The sequence below is a fragment of the Myxocyprinus asiaticus genome, chromosome 13, assembly GCF_019703515.2.
Source record: "Myxocyprinus asiaticus isolate MX2 ecotype Aquarium Trade chromosome 13, UBuf_Myxa_2, whole genome shotgun sequence".
NCBI lineage: Eukaryota > Metazoa > Chordata > Actinopteri > Cypriniformes > Catostomidae > Myxocyprinus > Myxocyprinus asiaticus.
In genome coordinates this window covers 1,973,223-1,990,382 of record NC_059356.1, presented here as the reverse complement: position 1 = coordinate 1,990,382, position 17,160 = coordinate 1,973,223, and the positions used below count along the sequence as shown (strand labels likewise).

The window sequence follows — 17,160 nt, the reverse complement described above, 5'->3', positions numbered from 1 at the left end:
GCTCCATTTGCCATCACGCAAGTATACGCCAACGACAATATACTTGTTCCCAAAATAATGCTGCCAAATGTGTGTTCTCGTCGAATTTGTGTTTGTATTGCGTTTTGGGAGTATAGTTAATACTGCCTAAAGAAAATAAAATGGATCATTTTAGGTTCAAGGTGAATGTGTCTTGTATTATTTTATGATTTAATCACTTTCGTCGTCTTCTTTCATACAAAGATATATATTAGTGAACCTGCAGGATTGTGTTCACAATGCATGCTAACCGTGTGGAAATAAAGTGAACTAAACTCACAGCACCTCTTGAGATGATCATTTGCAGCATTCTCGTAGATGACATTATTCTTGCAAACAGTTTTCAGACGAATGAAATAGAGAAAAAGGAGTGATAACTCTGTATATTCGTGTGTTCCACGAGACAGGCTCATGCTGCACGCCTCTGAACAAACAGTGAATCAGACACAAGCATTGACTGCTTTTCTTTTGTCTGTTCTTAAAAATATAATAAAGTGTGTTTCTAAAAGCATTTCTTGTCATGTGTCACTCCGAGACGTCTTACAGGTCACCCGCCTGTTGTGGGTAGATGAGCAAAATTACCCGCGCATGAAATACATTTGGACAAGGAGCTTGCAAACTGGATTCAGCCTCGTTGCATTTGGCGGATGGGAGGTGCTAGTTTCACACCCTGGGCTATTGTTTCATATATTTGCTGACTTCCCAGATCCATGGTTTTGCCATTTCCCGATATAGTCAATAATCATCTTTTAATGAGTGTCACAATCAGCATCTGGATATTTGTAAGATATTGTCGATACCCAATTACATCGTCCTATCGCCCAGCCCTAATGTGCATGTGTGAGGTCCATTTACCATGTGTAATGTCCACAGAGGGGCGCCAAAAGTGAGTTGTGAAGCGAGTTGTTTTCAGCTGTACAGGCTGTAATACAGTGAAGATGAATGCAAACTTTATAACCTGAACCCCCAACACAAACCCCAAACTAAACCTAACCATCAGTGGAGTAAAAATATAATGTTAGAGGGAAAAATGCAGCCTCCAAAATCGCGCTCATCACTGAGTATATGAACATGATTTCTTCCTGGTTTCATCAGGGGATTCGAACCCGAGCCTCCCACACTGCTGATGCAACGTGCATTTGGTCACATCACAGGGCAAAGTAAATACACTGGAGCAGATGCCGCTTGTCAGTGATTCGGCATAATGTGGCCAATCGTAGTGTACCGGATCTCTCAGAAACAACATGCCGACTTCCCGTGTGATCATGTTAGCTAGAAATAGTCCCTTACATGGAAATGAAAAAAGATTAATATTTGGTCTCTACGGGTGCTTCATATTTGTTGACATGCTCTCTCTCACATACTGAAGTACACTTTTATTTGCATTCATTTTAATTTCTGCAGAAGTGTGTTTGTCAGTGTGGGTGCTGCACACACACTGAACTCATTAAAGTTGCATGAGTGTTTGTCTGTATGTTTGTGTGTGTTGAGTGACAGACAGCAGTGCTGTCAGCGACCTGTACGCTTTAACCTGCCATCACAACATACAGCCTGAGTTGAACTTAGAGCACTGACACTGAAGGATGAGGCTCAAGCCATTTCTCGAGGTCTTTAACAGCCGTTCATTTTCATTATGAGAGTAAATCATCTAATGTAATGTACAACTGCTTGTTTTGCCCACAACAGGACATGTGATGGAGTATCAACAAACATATACCGAATTTAAAGCACACAGTGTTTTTTTTTTAGCATGCTTTTGCAATAGTAATGTGTTGTGTGTCTGTGTGGTCTGCAGGTTGATGACGGCGTACACAGACACGGTTGCAGGTTGAGACTGAATGCGGCTGAGGTCTCGACGTAAGTGCTATGATTTTGAACTATGCCCTCATTCATGACGCTCTGCTCTGAAGTCATGTTTTTCAAATAGTGCTGTGCGATAGGATGATGTAATCAGAAAGCGACAATATATATATTGTAATGACAAACCATGGAGCTGGAAAGTTGCCAAATATATAGTAGAACAGTAGCCCAATAGTCATCGTGCACGGGCACATTAAGATACATTGGGGTCCATGGGCTCACTATTCCGCGGGACCGTTGCCAGTCGTCCGGCAGGTGGTTGCGCACCATCTCCGTCTTTATGTTTGTATCAGCGTCTCCCACTGCACGTTTATATGCGCTCCTCCTGAGAGCAACGACGGGTAAAAGGGTGGAGTATGCCGCTAATGGAGCCCTGTTTTGGGACCCTGGGATTCGTCCCATGTAAGCCTGTGCGTTAATATGCCCCTGATCATGCACTTACGTTTTTAGATGCTAATCAAATTACGCCCAAATGTTAAAAACATTATCGGATAGGGATGTGTCAGAATAAATGGTAGGCTGTTGTTGCTGCTAGATGGCACTGGAAGTTGTGTCTTTACACATTTACGTTTAGCTTTATATTTTAACAAAGGCTATGCTGAAATTACTGTCATGTTACTTTTTGAAATATAATAAGTAATGCAACTATTTAAAAGGCGGATATCTGGAGTGGAGGTATACAAAGTTTCATTTTACATTAGACTGTGCATGCCTCCACTCACAGTGCACGCAGAAAAATGCCCTCTCGCAAGACGAGCAAAGAGTGGTGGTGCAAGAATGCCAGATCTACTGGTTCTACTGGTTTACAAGTCACTTAATGCATGTCCGCAACTACTGTTCCAGTCGAGCAGGCTTTTCGAGTTCATGGATTAATCCCTTAAGGTCCACGATGACATGTTAAAATAAGTACGGTCTAAGTAGTAAATGGCTGTTGTAGGCAAAGTATGCCTATTTTTTTCCACATAATTTTTTACCCTGCCAATTCATCAAGTTCATCTTTTATTCTGTGAGTGGATGTCATGTTTTAGGACAATACATTAGGTTTACATTTCTCATAGGCCTTTTTCGTCTTTCCTAGCTATATTTTAATTGTTATTGGCTAACTTAATACAAGTAAAGCTCAGTCGACAGCATTTGTAGCATAATATTGATTACCATGAAAATTAATTTTGATTTGCCCGTCCTTTTCTTTAAAAAAATAAAAAAATCTGGGTTCCAGTGAGACTTACAATGGAAGTGAATGGGGGCCAATTTTTGACCGTTAAAATACTCACTGTTTCAAAAGTTTAACCACAAGAAGACAAACAATGTGCATGTAAACATTATTTAAGTGTGGTAAAAAAATTTGTTTATTTTTTTTATTAGTAAGTGTACTAATAGGGCTGGGTATTGATACAGATTTCCAGATTAAATTAAATTAAATTCTGATTCACAGGCTCTCGATTCGATTCCAATGTCGATTTTATTTGATTTAATATCAATTCATGTGGGTTATAATGTCCCTTTTGCTTATATATGAAAGAAATTATCTCCCAGCTAATGCTGTTAATTATACAGGGGACATGTTAACTAGAGACATCAGAAAAATATTATTTTTTATAATTTTACTAATTATATTTTAATAATTTATCATCATTTTGGTCACATTTTAGCTTTTTAAAAATGTACAAATAAATGTATTCAATCAATAAATAAGATGTTATATTTTATATATTATTTTTTCTTACATATTTATTCTGTACATATTTATTCATAATTTGTTCTGTTTACAAGTATTTACATTGATTTGTTGAACACATGCTAATACCAGTACTGTCTCTTTAACAAAAAACGGCATTTCTGTAAACATCGCTTTTAAATGAGCGCATGTTAACTAGAGAGGACTCGAATGGCTTTACCTCATCTGTGTGTTGCATGATTCGAATAAAATGTTTTTTTGTAGTTGTTTTTGACCAACAACTGACTGTAAAGAACAAAAAGGGTATTAAAAGAGACATTATTCAATGACAAATGGTTTGCGTGGATCTCGTCTTTGGACACACATTACACGGAACAACTTTTACTCTCAACACGCTTTGAAAGGATCTCGCTGCTGAACACTTCATAACTAAACTACACAATTACTGGTGAGTGAAATGTAAACATTTACCAGCCAGTTGCCAAATATATTGACTTTTGGTTGCAAATGCAAGTGATTTCCTCATTGTAGTACAGGGTTGCGCATCATATTGAGATCATTCAAATGAAGATCGCGATGCATCGGAAAATTTATATTTTTACCCACCCCTACTTACAAATAGTTTCTGTGTAAAGTTATGGCCAGTTTAACAACTTCGTTGCCATGATGATATAATGTTAACAAACCTTAAAATGCTCAAATAATACATGAGTTTTAACAGAGGAATTAATGGAAGTGCTTTTATAAAATGATTAGCGTCACATTTCTGCCTTTTAAACCCTCCAAAAATTGGCCCCATTGTAAGTGCCTCACTGTAATACAGATTTTTGCTTTTTTTAAAGAAAAGGAGGCACGAGTCAAAATAAATTTTTGTGGTAATCAGTATTATGCCACAGATGCTGTCGATTGAACTTAACTTGTATTGAACCCGGAATATTCCTGTAAAGCATTGTGGAATGGAGTATAACTAACCTGACCATCTGAAAACCCGTTCCGACAGCTTGTCGCAGACACGTGCAAGAACTTGAGGGCTGGGGCCTGGGTAGCTCAGTGGTAAAATACACTGGCTACCACCCCTGGAGTTCGCTTTGAATCCCAGGGCGTGCTGAGTGACTCCAGCCAGGTCTCCTAAGCAACCAAATTGGCCCGGTTGCTAGGGAGGGCAGAGTCACATAGGGTAACCTCCTCGTGGTCACCATAATGTGGTTCGTTCTCGGCGGGGTGCATGGTGAGTTGAGCGTGGTTGCCGCGCTGGATGGCGTGAAGCCTCCACACGCGCTATGTCTCCGTGGCATCGCACTCAACAAGCCACATGATAAGATGCGCGGGTTGACGGTCTCAGACGCGGAGGCAACTGGGATTCATCCTCCGCCACCCGGACTGAGGCGAATCACTACGCGACCACGAGGACTTAAAAAGCACATTGGGAATTGGGCATTCCAAAAAAAAAAAAAAACTTGAGTCATGAGGGGAAATAATTTTTTTTATATATGTTTTTTTTGTAATATTTTTTTAATCCTATTTATTTGTTTCTCTTAGGACTATTACTTGCGTCATGTAAGTAATAAGATTACATAACGGGCTCCACAGTGGAGGCAAGGCGGTTGACAATGTAATCGGATATCACAATGATTTTTTTATAGAAATATTGTGAAAGTATTTCTTACATATTACCTAGCCTTATGTAAGTGTACACGGGACAGTGTGTCAGAGGGCCGAACCCTTATAAAAAAAACTCACTGCATTTCTAAAACTAAGCAATGTGAAAGGATTTTCCTTGTGACTTTTCCTTTTCTGTTCCTCTTTCTGTTTGTTTTTTTATTTCCCCTCATTTCTCTTTATTTTATTACATTGACAGGAGATTCATGATTTTATAGACATAAAAACCCCTCAGTGAGGACGCAGTCCAATGCAGAAGAGAGAGCACTTTAATGAACCATAATATGGCACATATTCTCTGTGTCCGTCTTTCTGTTTGTGTGTAAATGTGTGTGAAAGCCTGTGTGTGAACCCTGCCTGTGTGACTCAGCAGTAACTGTGTTGTTCACATGACTCACTTGAGATGGATTGTGTGCACACATGAATCTGAATACAGGCCAGTTAAAGGAAGCTCCAGGTTATTTTCAAATTAATGTCTATGTACAAGATTTGAGACGTGCTGTCAATTACCACAAATACAAAAGTTCAGCTCAGTCATTATAAACAAATGAGTTTTTACTATAATGCACATTCATGGAAGTCTATAGGGCAAGTGCATTGAAGTGTTTAAAGCAGACATCTGAAGCTCATATTCTTGTTAAAGTACTTTATATTAATTCTTCTGTACAAAAAGTGTGTGTGTTGTTTGAGATGTAAAGTTATTTTAGTGGTACGGCTACTTTTCTAGGCAGATGAATTTCTGGTGTTACGGATGTAATTCTGTGGGTGTAGTTAGCACCATGTAAACAGTGCTTTATGGATAGTTAGACCATTTCTCTTCCATGCCCCTTTCTGGTATTCTTGTGTGGATGCCAAGTGAACTGGGTTTTCTTTGTTAGCTGACTATGACCAATGTTCCCTCTAAGCTGCGTGCATGCCATTATGATGTTGCTCCCACACAACAGTTTTGTGTTCCTTCACAAAAGGTTTTGTGTTCTCTTGCAGTAATGTGCATTCACTCGTTATAAGTTGTGCATTACCTCACAAAAATTAGCTTTCTTTTGTAATAAGTTATGCATTCCTTCACAATAGCTTGCGCTACCTCGCAAAAGTTTCCATTATCTCGTAATAAGTTTTGTGTTCCCTTGCAATAGTTTGCATTCCCTCACAAGTTTTGTGTTCCCTCACAATAGGTTTTTATTACCTTGCAATAAGTTTTGTGTTACCACGCTAAAGTTTGTGTTCCCTTGCAATTAGTTTTGCATTAACTTTCAATAGTTTGTGCTACCTCGCAGTAGTTTGCATTACTTTGCAAAAGTTTGCGTTCTCTTATAATATTTTGCATACCCTCGCAATAAGTTTTGTGCTACCTCACAATAATTTGCATTCCCTCGCAATAGTTTGCATTATCTTGCAAACGTTTGCGTTCTCTGATAAGATTTTCTTTCCCTTACAATAATTTGTTCCCTCACAATAAGTTTTGTGCTACCTCACAATACTTTGCATTCCCTCGCAATAGTTTCTGTTTCCTCGCAATAAGTTTTGTGCTACCTCAAAATAGTTTACGTTATCTGATAGTAAGTTTTGCGTTCCCTAGCAATAGTATGCATTCTCTGATAAGATATGCATTCCCTCCCAATAATTTGTGCCACCTTGCAATAGTTTGCATTCCCTCGCAATAGTTTGAGCTACTTTGCAAAAGTTTGCGTTCTCTCGTAATGCTTTGCGTTCCCTCATAATACGTTTTGTGCTACCTCACAATAGTTTGTATAACCTCACAAAAGTTTGCTTTCTTTCGTAATAAGTTATGCATTCCTTTGGAATAGTTTGCGCTACCTCGCAATAGTGTGCGTTACCTTCGCAAAAGTTTGCGTTCTCTCGTAATAAGTATTGCGTTCCCTCACAATAGTTTGTGTTACCTCGCAAAAGTTTGCATTTTCTTGTAATGTTTTGCATTCTCTTGTAATACGTTTTGTGCTACCTCACTATAGTTTGCGTTACCTCGCATAAGTTTGCGTTCTCTTGTAATAAGTTATGCATTCCCTCGCAATAGTTTGTGTTCTCTCTTAATACGTTTTGCGTTCCCTCGCAATAGTTTGTAGACTTGGGGCCTGGGTAGCTCAGTGGTAAAAAATACGCTAGCTACCACCCCTGGAGTTCGCTAGTTCGCTAGTGACTCCAGCCAGGTCTCGTAAGCAACCAAAATTGGCCCGGTTGCTAGGGAGGGTAGAGTCACATGGGGTAATCTCCTCGTGGTCGCTATAATGTGGTTTGTTCTCGGTGGGGCGCATGGTGAATTAAGCGTGGTTGCCGCGGTGGATGGCGTGAAGCCTCCACACGCGCTATGTCTCCGTGGCAACGTGCTCAACAAGCCACGTGATAAGATGTGCGGGTTGACTCTCTCAGACGCGGAGGCAACTGGGATTCGTCCTCCGCCACCCGGACTGAGGCGAATCACTATGCGACCACGAGGACTTAGAGCGCATTGGAAATTGGGCATTCCAAATTGGGAGAAAAACTACAAAAATAGTTTGTAGACTTGCCACGATATCATAATTTTCACACCGGTGCGGTGTTCATGTTCAAACTGACTAACCACTGTATTACCACTGGTTGTATGCTAAGTGGTACTATGGGGTAATTTTCGTTAAGCAATAGCCTACACAATAACACAAGGCAGCTTGATTTCAAAATTTGAACTTTATTTTTTTATTTATTTTAACTAAAAATTTTAATGAAACTGAGTGTTGTTCAACTTTTTGAAAGATGGCTTTTCAACAGTTGTGAAGGGCAACATCTATTTGGCAACGAACCTACTTCATTTGTGCATTCTCATCATGGGCTATGTGTTGGGTATTTCTTTGTCATCACTTATTGTGGGTTGTTGTATGTTTAATGTTGGTGTTTTATTACCTTTCATCCCAGGACCCAGTTTAGCTGCTTCGGAATACATTTGTTTTGTTCCCTCCTAGGGCTGGGCGATATGCAATAAATATGTTCACGAAAAAAACAAATATCAATATCCAACTACGTCGTCAACCCTGAGGGATTGGTGAATATTCTTGCTTTAGTGATTTTGCATTGAAAATTAAATTCATTTATTTAAAAAACAAAAAACTTAAACCAAAGACATTTCTAAATTCAAATTGCACTTCAAACGAAATGAAAAAACAATTAAAATAATCAAGTGGAAAAAAAAATAAAATAAAAAAAAATCATACATAACCACCTTTCCATAACCACAAACAGATGGAAAATTGCTAATAAAAATTAAGAGCCAAAAACAATTATAAATGTAAACATAATAATTATAATGATGATAATAATCACTGAAATATAAATCATGGTTTGAGGTGAACATTCATTCATAAAATAATAGAAAAACACGAATGATTTTATTATTTAATCACAGATGTATAGGCTATATATAAAGTGACCCTGCAGAATTGCTATCACAACGAACTACTCTGTGGAAATTAAGCGAACTGAACTCAGAGCACCTCCTGAGCTGAGATAATCTGAGGTCATTTGCAGCATTCTCATAGATGGTACTATTCTTGCAAATTGTTTTCAGAAGACTGAATCAAAGAAAGAGTGAGAACCCTTTACATATGCATGTTCCATGAGACTGCATGCCTCCGAATGTCAGACATGCGCATAGACGGCTTTTCTTTCATCTGTTCTTAAAAATATATCAAGGTGTGTTTCTTCAAGCGCATGTCTGTGTGTCTAACAGTATTTCTTGTGTCATTCTGAATCCATGATGTCTTACAGTTACCCACCATGCACATTATATTTGCTACCTGCAATTAAACGTCTTCTGTCAGTGCACGTACTTTGCTGCCTGTGTAATTTAATACGTTGGTAAAGAACATCTGGCTTTCAATGTGTTATTTAGGTTCATTTATCATGGGTCGCAAACTCTTCATTATGCAACTATTCTTTATTTAAAGGCTATTCTATTCATTTGGCTATTGTATTGATATTGGAAGTTCCATTCATAATGTTTCCCTCTTTTACCCGGTATAAAATTTCACACCGGTGTTGTCCCTTGTACCACGTAAAACCAGTAACAGCGTACACAATGGCAACCCTAATAGTTCCCTCCCTGTTTTTTTTGTTCCCTTGGAATAGTTTGCGTTCCCTTGCAATGTGTTTCACATTACCTTGCAATAGTTTGTGTTCCCTTGCAAAAAGTTGTTACTTTTGGGGCCTATAAAATGAAAAATATAAAGACAGGAACGAATAATAAAAGCAAGGTTGTTATTATTATTATTATTATTATAAAAAAAAAAAAATTGTGCAATTACCAATAATACTGCATATTTTGTCCCACTAAAATTATCATTCGACAGAAAGGGACTGATTTTGAGTTGGGATGCAGAAATAAATTCACAGCTGGATTGTTATCTATAATATCAATAAAGGTACAAAGTTAACACCTAAATTATATAGGGCTAAATTATTCTGACAGTGGAATTGAGTTGGAACTCCTTTCATCTTTTTGATTCAAGTTCAATCATCTCTTGGAATTTCTGAGGGCAAACAAAAACAGTAAGGCCTATATTTTCTTACAATCAAAGAGCATTAGTAGAGAACAGATTTTACACAGAAGGAAAACTAACTTTTTCCATAATTCCCAAAGGTCCAGGCTTTAAAGCCCTTTATTCTATTTTGCATTTGCCCTTATAAAAATGTACCATAGTTTTCCATGTTTAAACGGTGGTATTAGTAACAAAACCATGGTAACCTCAAGTAAAACCAAGCATGGATCGACACTACCATGGGTAGATTTATTATGATTTTTGTAAAACAAACTATGACATTTTTTAATGAAAAACAGTATCCTAAACACATTTAATTTTTTTTACATTTACATTTTTATGCATTTGGCAGATGCTTTTATCCAAAGCGACTTACAGTGCCCTTATAACAGGGACAATCCACCTGGAGCAACCTGGAGTTAAGTGCCTTGGTGGTGGCTGTGGGGATTGAACCAACAACCTTTTGCTTACCAGTTCAGTGCTTTAGTCCACTACACCACCACCATGCAAGTGGAAGCAGCCTTGTGGCGTTCTCCGCTACACTTTGCTACAATTATTGTTCAATCAACATTTCTCGGTGAGAACTGATATAGTTTTGATTGTTAAACTGCGCAGGGAGTGTAGGATGTCAAAGAATTCAAAATCATCGGCCTGTGGGGACATTTACGGTCACACACGTCTGAAGCCTCTCAAGAGCAAGATGGTGGGGGTCCGGTTGGGAATGACAGCGCACCTCAGGATGTAGGTCAAGATATTGCAAACATTTATGCAGAGCAAACGAAATCTCAACCGACATGGAGGGCCTCGCGGTAATACATTAAGCGACCACATCTATGGAAGCGAAACTTTCTGCACTGATCACAAGAATGGATGAGGCTGAAAAGGGAATCTAGTCTCTGGAAGCAGCCAGAAAAGAGCTGCAGACTATCCCGCCAGCCACCAAAACTGATATGGGTCAGGTGTGGGAAAAATTAGAGGATATAGAAAATCGAAGCAGACATAATAATGTTTGTTTCATTGGAATCCCTGAGAGAAAGGTATGGGCATGTTCCTGGATGGGCTTATTCCGAATTTGTTCGACACAGCAGGCCGTCATCTGGAAAAAGAGCGCACGCACAGTGCTCTCGGTCGGCTTCCCAGAGCAGGTGACAGACCCCGATCCATTCTGGCAAGATTTTTGCGGTCGGCAGACAGAGACGTTTTACGTGCTGGGAGGATTACAACATTATGTTTTTCTAGACTTTGCCAGTGTTACACAAGCAAAATGGGAAAGATTCAAAGAGTGTAAGAAGTTACTTCACACACAGTATATGAGCTTTGCTTTTCCTGACTAAACTGAGAATTGATGCCAAGGACGGACGTAAAACTTTCACGTGCCCACGAGAAGCTATAACCTTCATTAAATAAATGGAGTGAGTGGGTGGCTTTGCCTGCGCTGAATCAGTGGTATGGACTACACATCGAGTATTTTGCTGATGCGGTCTGAGAGGGTTTGTTTTTCGGTTAGCTTCCCACTGTCTGTCTCTCTCAATCTACTTTTATTTTTCCTTCATTGGCTTATTGTTGAGTTTATTTGTTCATTTTGTGGGTTTGATGTTGTTATTTACTTGGGCCTATTTCATTGAAAAGTTTCATGTGCAGTTCAGTTGTATGGTGTATGTAAAAAAAAAAAAAAAAAAAAAAAACACCAGACTGAAGTAATCTTGTAGCAATGGTGTGGTGGAGGGTCTCATGGATTTCCGGGGGATGGACACCAGTTGGGAATGTTATGTGCAAAGTGTACATTTTTATTTTTTTCTGTGGGTTATTTAAGATTTTATGGTTACACCAATGTTGAATTGTGGTCTATATAATTTAGCCTTGGGTACACAATTTTTCTTTGCATGTCAACATGTCACACTTTAATATAGGTAAAATGTTTCTCTCCATGTGGAATATTAATGTGTTGGGGCACCCTATAAAAAGAAGGAAGGTTATATCTTTTCTTAAGTGTACATTTTTTTTTTTACATAGTGTTCCTTCAAGAAACACCTTTCTGCACAGGTAGCTGAAAAATTTGGTAGAGCATGGGATGGGCATGTGTTTTGTAGTGCTGGTTCGAGTAAGAGCAGCGGAGTCATCACATTGATAAGCATTTACAGTTTAATTGTCTCAAACAGATCAAAGATCATTTAGAGTCTTTATTCTTCCTAAGATGGTGCAGCGAATGGCCACCTCGGTATGGAGCTCTCTAGTTCTTTTGCTGTTTTTATTTGTTTGTGTTTAGTCATTTATTTCTGATCAGTTTTACCAGAGACGAGCTGCTGAATATTCAGTAGCACACGCCAGACAATCTTTTACCGGTTTTTGATTATTCGGACATTCTGTTGGACATTTAGTCAGTCAGAGGAGCAGCGGTGCTGTACAAGCGCGTTAAAAGACGCAAACATGGGAAGCGAGCCGGCGCACTGGTCAAGCTCCGACAGCACGGCTTTCGAACCGTGAACCTTGCTGCCAAGCATCCATCTAGCGAATCTCTACTCTCTTCCAAACAAAACGGACAAATTACTTCTCCTCACCCGCAAAAATAAGGACTTTGCAAATTCTGCTGCATTGTGCTTCACGGACCCCTGGCTGAGTGAAGCCATTCCAGACAGTGCATTACATCTACCGGGCTTCCAGCTGTTCAGAGCGGATTGCACCACTGAGTTAACGGGAAAAACAAGAGGTGGTGGAACGTGTTTTTACATCAACTAATGTTGGTATACAGATGTAACAATGCTGAAGAAGATGTGCTGTCCTAATTTAGAGGCACTCTTCATAAACTGTAAGCCTTTCTACTTGCCACGGGAGTTTTCCTCTGGTATTCTTGTTTTTATTTTCCTCCACACACGTGTGTGAGCGCAGCGCTGCAACAGCTAGCTGATCACATTACAGACATGGAGCAACAATACCCGGACTCACTTATTGATATTCTTGGAGATTTAACTGCCCAAATACAGACAGCACATTACATGCCCCACCAGAGACAGAAATACACTTGTTGCTATACAATAAAGCTGTCCCTAGAGCAGCTTTGGGACTCTCTGATCACTGTCTGACTCATCTTCCGATCTACAGGCAGAAACTAAAATCCGCTAAACCTGTAGTAAGGACTGTAAAGAATGGACAAATAAAGCAGAGCTGGAACTACAAGCCTGATTTGACTGCTCTCCCCACTACTCTTCTCCCTGTACACAAATGACTGCACTACCAAGGATCCCTCTGTCAAGCTCCTGATGTTCGCAGACGACACTACAGTCATTGGCCTCATCCAAGATGACGATGAGTCTGCATACAGAAGGTAAGTTGAACAGCTGGCTGTCTGGTGCAGTCAAAACAACCTGGAGCTGAACACGCTCAGAAGAGTGGAGATGATAGTGGACTATTGGAGGAACACCCCAGCATTAACCCCTTTCACAGTTCTGAGCAGCACTGTGGCAGCAGTGGATTCATTCAGGTTCCTGGGCACTACCATCTCACAGGACCTGAAGTGGGAGACCCACATAGACTCAATTTTGAAAAAGGCCCAGCAGAGGTTGTACTTTCTTCGCCAGCTGAGGAAGTTCAACCTGCCACAGGCGCTGCTGATACAGTTCTACTCAGCAGTCATTGAGTCTGTCCTCTGCACTTCTATAACTATCTGGTTTGGTTCAGCTATGAAATCGGACATCAGAAGACTACAAAGGACAGTTCGGACTGCTGAGAGGATTATTGGTTGCCCCCTACCCACCCTGCTAGAACTGTACACATCCAGAGTGATGAAAAGGGCTGGTAAAATCATTCTTGACCCCATTCACCCAGCACACTTCCTTTTCAAACTGTTGCCCTTTTATCAAATCAAATCAAATCACTTTATTGTCACACAGCCATATACACAAGTGCAATGGTGTGTGAAATTCTTGGGTGCAGTTCCAATCAACATAGCAGTCGTGACAGTGATGAGACATATACCAATTTACAATAACATCAAATTAACACAACACAATTTAAACATCTGTTATACACATAATTACACTCAACAATATACAAATAATAACATACACTGTACAGTATACAATACGCTGTTTTTTTTAATTTTTTTTTTTTATTTTTTTTTTACTATATAGATACACATTATTCAATAAAAATTAAAATATATATTAAAAAAAAGTGTATGTATATATATATATATATATATATATATATATATATATAGAATGTACAGTATTGTACTGTATTGACATTCAGGCTGTCGGTTGATAGTCAGTTGTTAAGAGAGACATAATATAATAATAATAATATAATTTATGACAGTCCGGTGTGAGATATAAGAGTAAGGGTAATAAAGTGCAGTGCAGATGTATTTTGATCATGAGAGATCAAGAGTTCAGAAGTCTGATTGCTTGGGGGAAGAAGCTGTCATGGAGTCAGCTGGTGCGGGTCCTGATGCTGCGATACCGCCTACCTGATGGTAACAGTGAGAACAGCCCATGGCTCGGGTGGCTGGAGTCTCTGATGATCCTCCGAGCTTTTTTCACACACCGCCTTGTATATATTTCCTGGAGGGAGGGAAGCTCACCTTCGATGATGTGTTTGGCAGTTCGCACCACCCTTTGCAGTGCTTTGCGGTTGTGGGCGGTGCTATTGCCGTACCAGGCGGAGATACAGCCAGTCAGGATGCTCTCCACAGTGCAGGTGTAGAACCGTGTGAGGATGTGGCAGTTCATTCCAAACTTCCTCAGCCGTCTCAGGAAGAAGAGGCGCTGATGAGCCTTCTTCACAACGACTTCAGTGTGGACTGACCATGTGAGTTCCTCAGTGATGTGGACACCCAGGAACTTGAAGCTGCTGACTCTCTCCACTGGTGCTCCATTGATGGTGATGGGACTGTGTTCTCTGTCTTTTCTTCTGAAGTCCACCACAAGCTCCTTTGTCTTACTGACGTTGAGGGAGAGGTTGTGCTCCTGACACCAGTGTGTCAGAGTGTGCACCTCCTCTCTGTAGGCTGTTTCATCATTGTCAGTGATCAGACCTACCACCGTCGTGTCATCAGCAAACTTAATGATGGCATTGGAGCTATGTGTTGCCACACAGTCATGTGTGTACGAGGAATACAGTAGTGGGCTGAGAACACAGCCCTGTGGGGCTCCAGTGTTGAGGATCAGTGATGAGGAGATGTTGCTGCCTATTCTAACCACCTGGTGTCTGCTTGACAGGAAGTCCAGGATCCAGCTGCACAGCGAGCTGTTTAAGCCCAGAGCCCGGAGTTTCTCATCTAGCTTGGAGGGCACTATGGTGTTGAATGCTGAGCTGTAGTCTACAAACAGCATTCTCACATAAGTGTTCTTTTTTTCCAGGTGGGAGAGAGCAGTGTGTATTGTAGATGCAATGGCATCATCAGTGGAGCGGTTGTTGCGGTAAGCAAATTGCAGTGGGTCAAGATTGAGTGGCAATACAGAGCAGATGTAATCTCTGATTAGTCTCTCAAAGCATTTGCTGATGATGGGGGTCAGAGCAACAGGACGCCAGTCATTTAAACAAGTTATTTTTGATTGTTTTGGAACAGCCACAATGGTGGATGTTTTAAAGCATGTGGGGACTACAGACAAAGAGAGGGAAAGGTTGAAAATGTCCGTAAAAACACCAGCCAGCTGGTTCGCGCACGCTCTGATGACGCGGCCCGGAATGCCGTCTGGGCCCGCGGCTTTGCGGATATTCACCCGTCGGAAGGATCGGGTTACATCCGCTACAGAGACAGAGAGTGAACTAACCTCTGTAGCTTCAGCCGCGAGAGCTCTCTCCGTGAGGGCGGTGTTATTTCCCTCGAAACGAGCATAGAAAGTATTTAGCTCATCCGGTAGAGAGGCAGCGGTGTTCATGGCGGAGTTTTTATTCCCTTTAAAGTCCGTGATGATGTTAATTCCCTGCCATATGCTTCTAGAGTTGGTGGTGTTAAACTGTCCTTCAATCTTGCTCCTGTTCTGGCGTTTTGCTGTTTTTCGGAGGGCATAACTGGCTTGTTTATGCTCCTCCGCGTTCCCGGAATTAAAAGCGGAGGTCCGCACATTAAGTGCCGCGCGAACATCGCTATTGATCCACGGCTTCTGATTCGGATAGATTCGTACAGTTCTGGTCGGAATCACTTCCTCTACGCACGTTCTGATGAAACACATTACGCTATCAGCGTAAAGCTCGATGTCGTCATCAGAGGCGGACCAGAACATCTCCCAGTCCGTGTGATCAAAACAGTCTTGTAGCATAGAATCTGATTGGTCCTACCAGCACTGGATCGTTCTGAGGGTGGGTGCTTCCTGTTTCAGTTTCTGCCTGTAAGCGGGCAGAAGCAGAATGGAAGAGTGGTCCGATTTGCCAAATGGTGGGCGGGGGAGGGATTTGTAGCCATCCCGGAAGGGAGAGTAGCAGTGGTCCAAAACCCGGTCCCCTCGTGTGTTGAAACTAATGTGCTGGTGATATTTTGGTGCGACTGATTTTAAACTGGCTTTATTAAAGTCCCCGGTCACAATGAACGCGGCCTCAGGGTGTGCGGTTTCTTGCTCACTTATACTCCCATTCAGTTCCTTGAGTGCCCGGTCTGTGTCGGCTTGTGGGGGAATGTACACAGCAGTGATAATGACCGCTGTGAATTCCCTCGGTAGCCAGAATGGTCGACACAGAAGCATAAGAAATTCCAGATCAGGAGAGCAGAAAGACTTGATAGAATGTACGTTCCTCTGATCACACCAGGACTTGTTGATCATAAAACATACACCACCTCCTCTACTTTTACCTGAGAGGTCTTTCGCTCTGTCCGCTCGGTGCATGGAGAACCCCGCGGGTTCAATGGCTGAGTCTGGAATCTCCGCAGACATCCAAGTTTCCGTAAGGCAGATAATGCAGCAGTCCCTTGTATCTCGTTGGAAAGAGATCCGTGCTTTCAGCTCGCAGAGCTTGTTATCCAGAGACTGAACATTTGCCAGTAGAATAGTGGGTAGCGGGGGTCGATTTGCACGGCGTCTTACTCTGATGAGAACGCCGGCTCTGTTTCCCCTTTTTCTCCTGCGTTTCCGCGGCCGTGCTGCCCAGACAAAGGGCTCCGCTTGCGTGTTTGTAAACAGCGGGTCGGCATTGAGGAATGTGAAGTCCGGTTTTCGGTGTGAGATCGCTGAACCAATGTCCAAAAGTGTTTGTCTGTTGTAGACAATAAGGCAGACAACATCCAAGACAAAAAACATAAGAATTGTAAACAAACAAAACATTGCTATGTTGTGTCGGAGCTCGCAACGCAGCAGCCATACTCGGCGCCATCTTGAGGTCCCCGGTGCAACAGAGCATTGAGAACCAGAACAGCCAGGCAGAGGATCAGTTTTTTTCCCTCAGGCCATCCACCTCATGAACAGTTAAAACTGCCCCCAAATACTTTCC

The 17,160-nt window shown here is 41.1% G+C and overlaps 1 protein-coding gene across 4 annotated transcripts in view; it reads left to right on the top strand.

Moving 5' to 3' along the window:
* LOC127450318 (testis-expressed protein 2-like) overlaps positions 1 to 17,160 on the top strand; it is an 87,309-nt gene that overhangs the window by 2,485 nt on the left and 67,664 nt on the right. For 3 of the 4 annotated variants that reach the window (XM_051714319.1, XM_051714318.1, XM_051714317.1), the window contains exon 2: positions 1,814 to 1,875. The exons of the other annotated variant lie outside the window; for it this stretch is intronic. The gene's annotated coding sequence lies outside the window, so the exon portion shown is untranslated. The remainder of the gene's footprint in view (positions 1 to 1,813; positions 1,876 to 17,160) is intronic. 4 annotated transcript variants of the gene reach the window in all.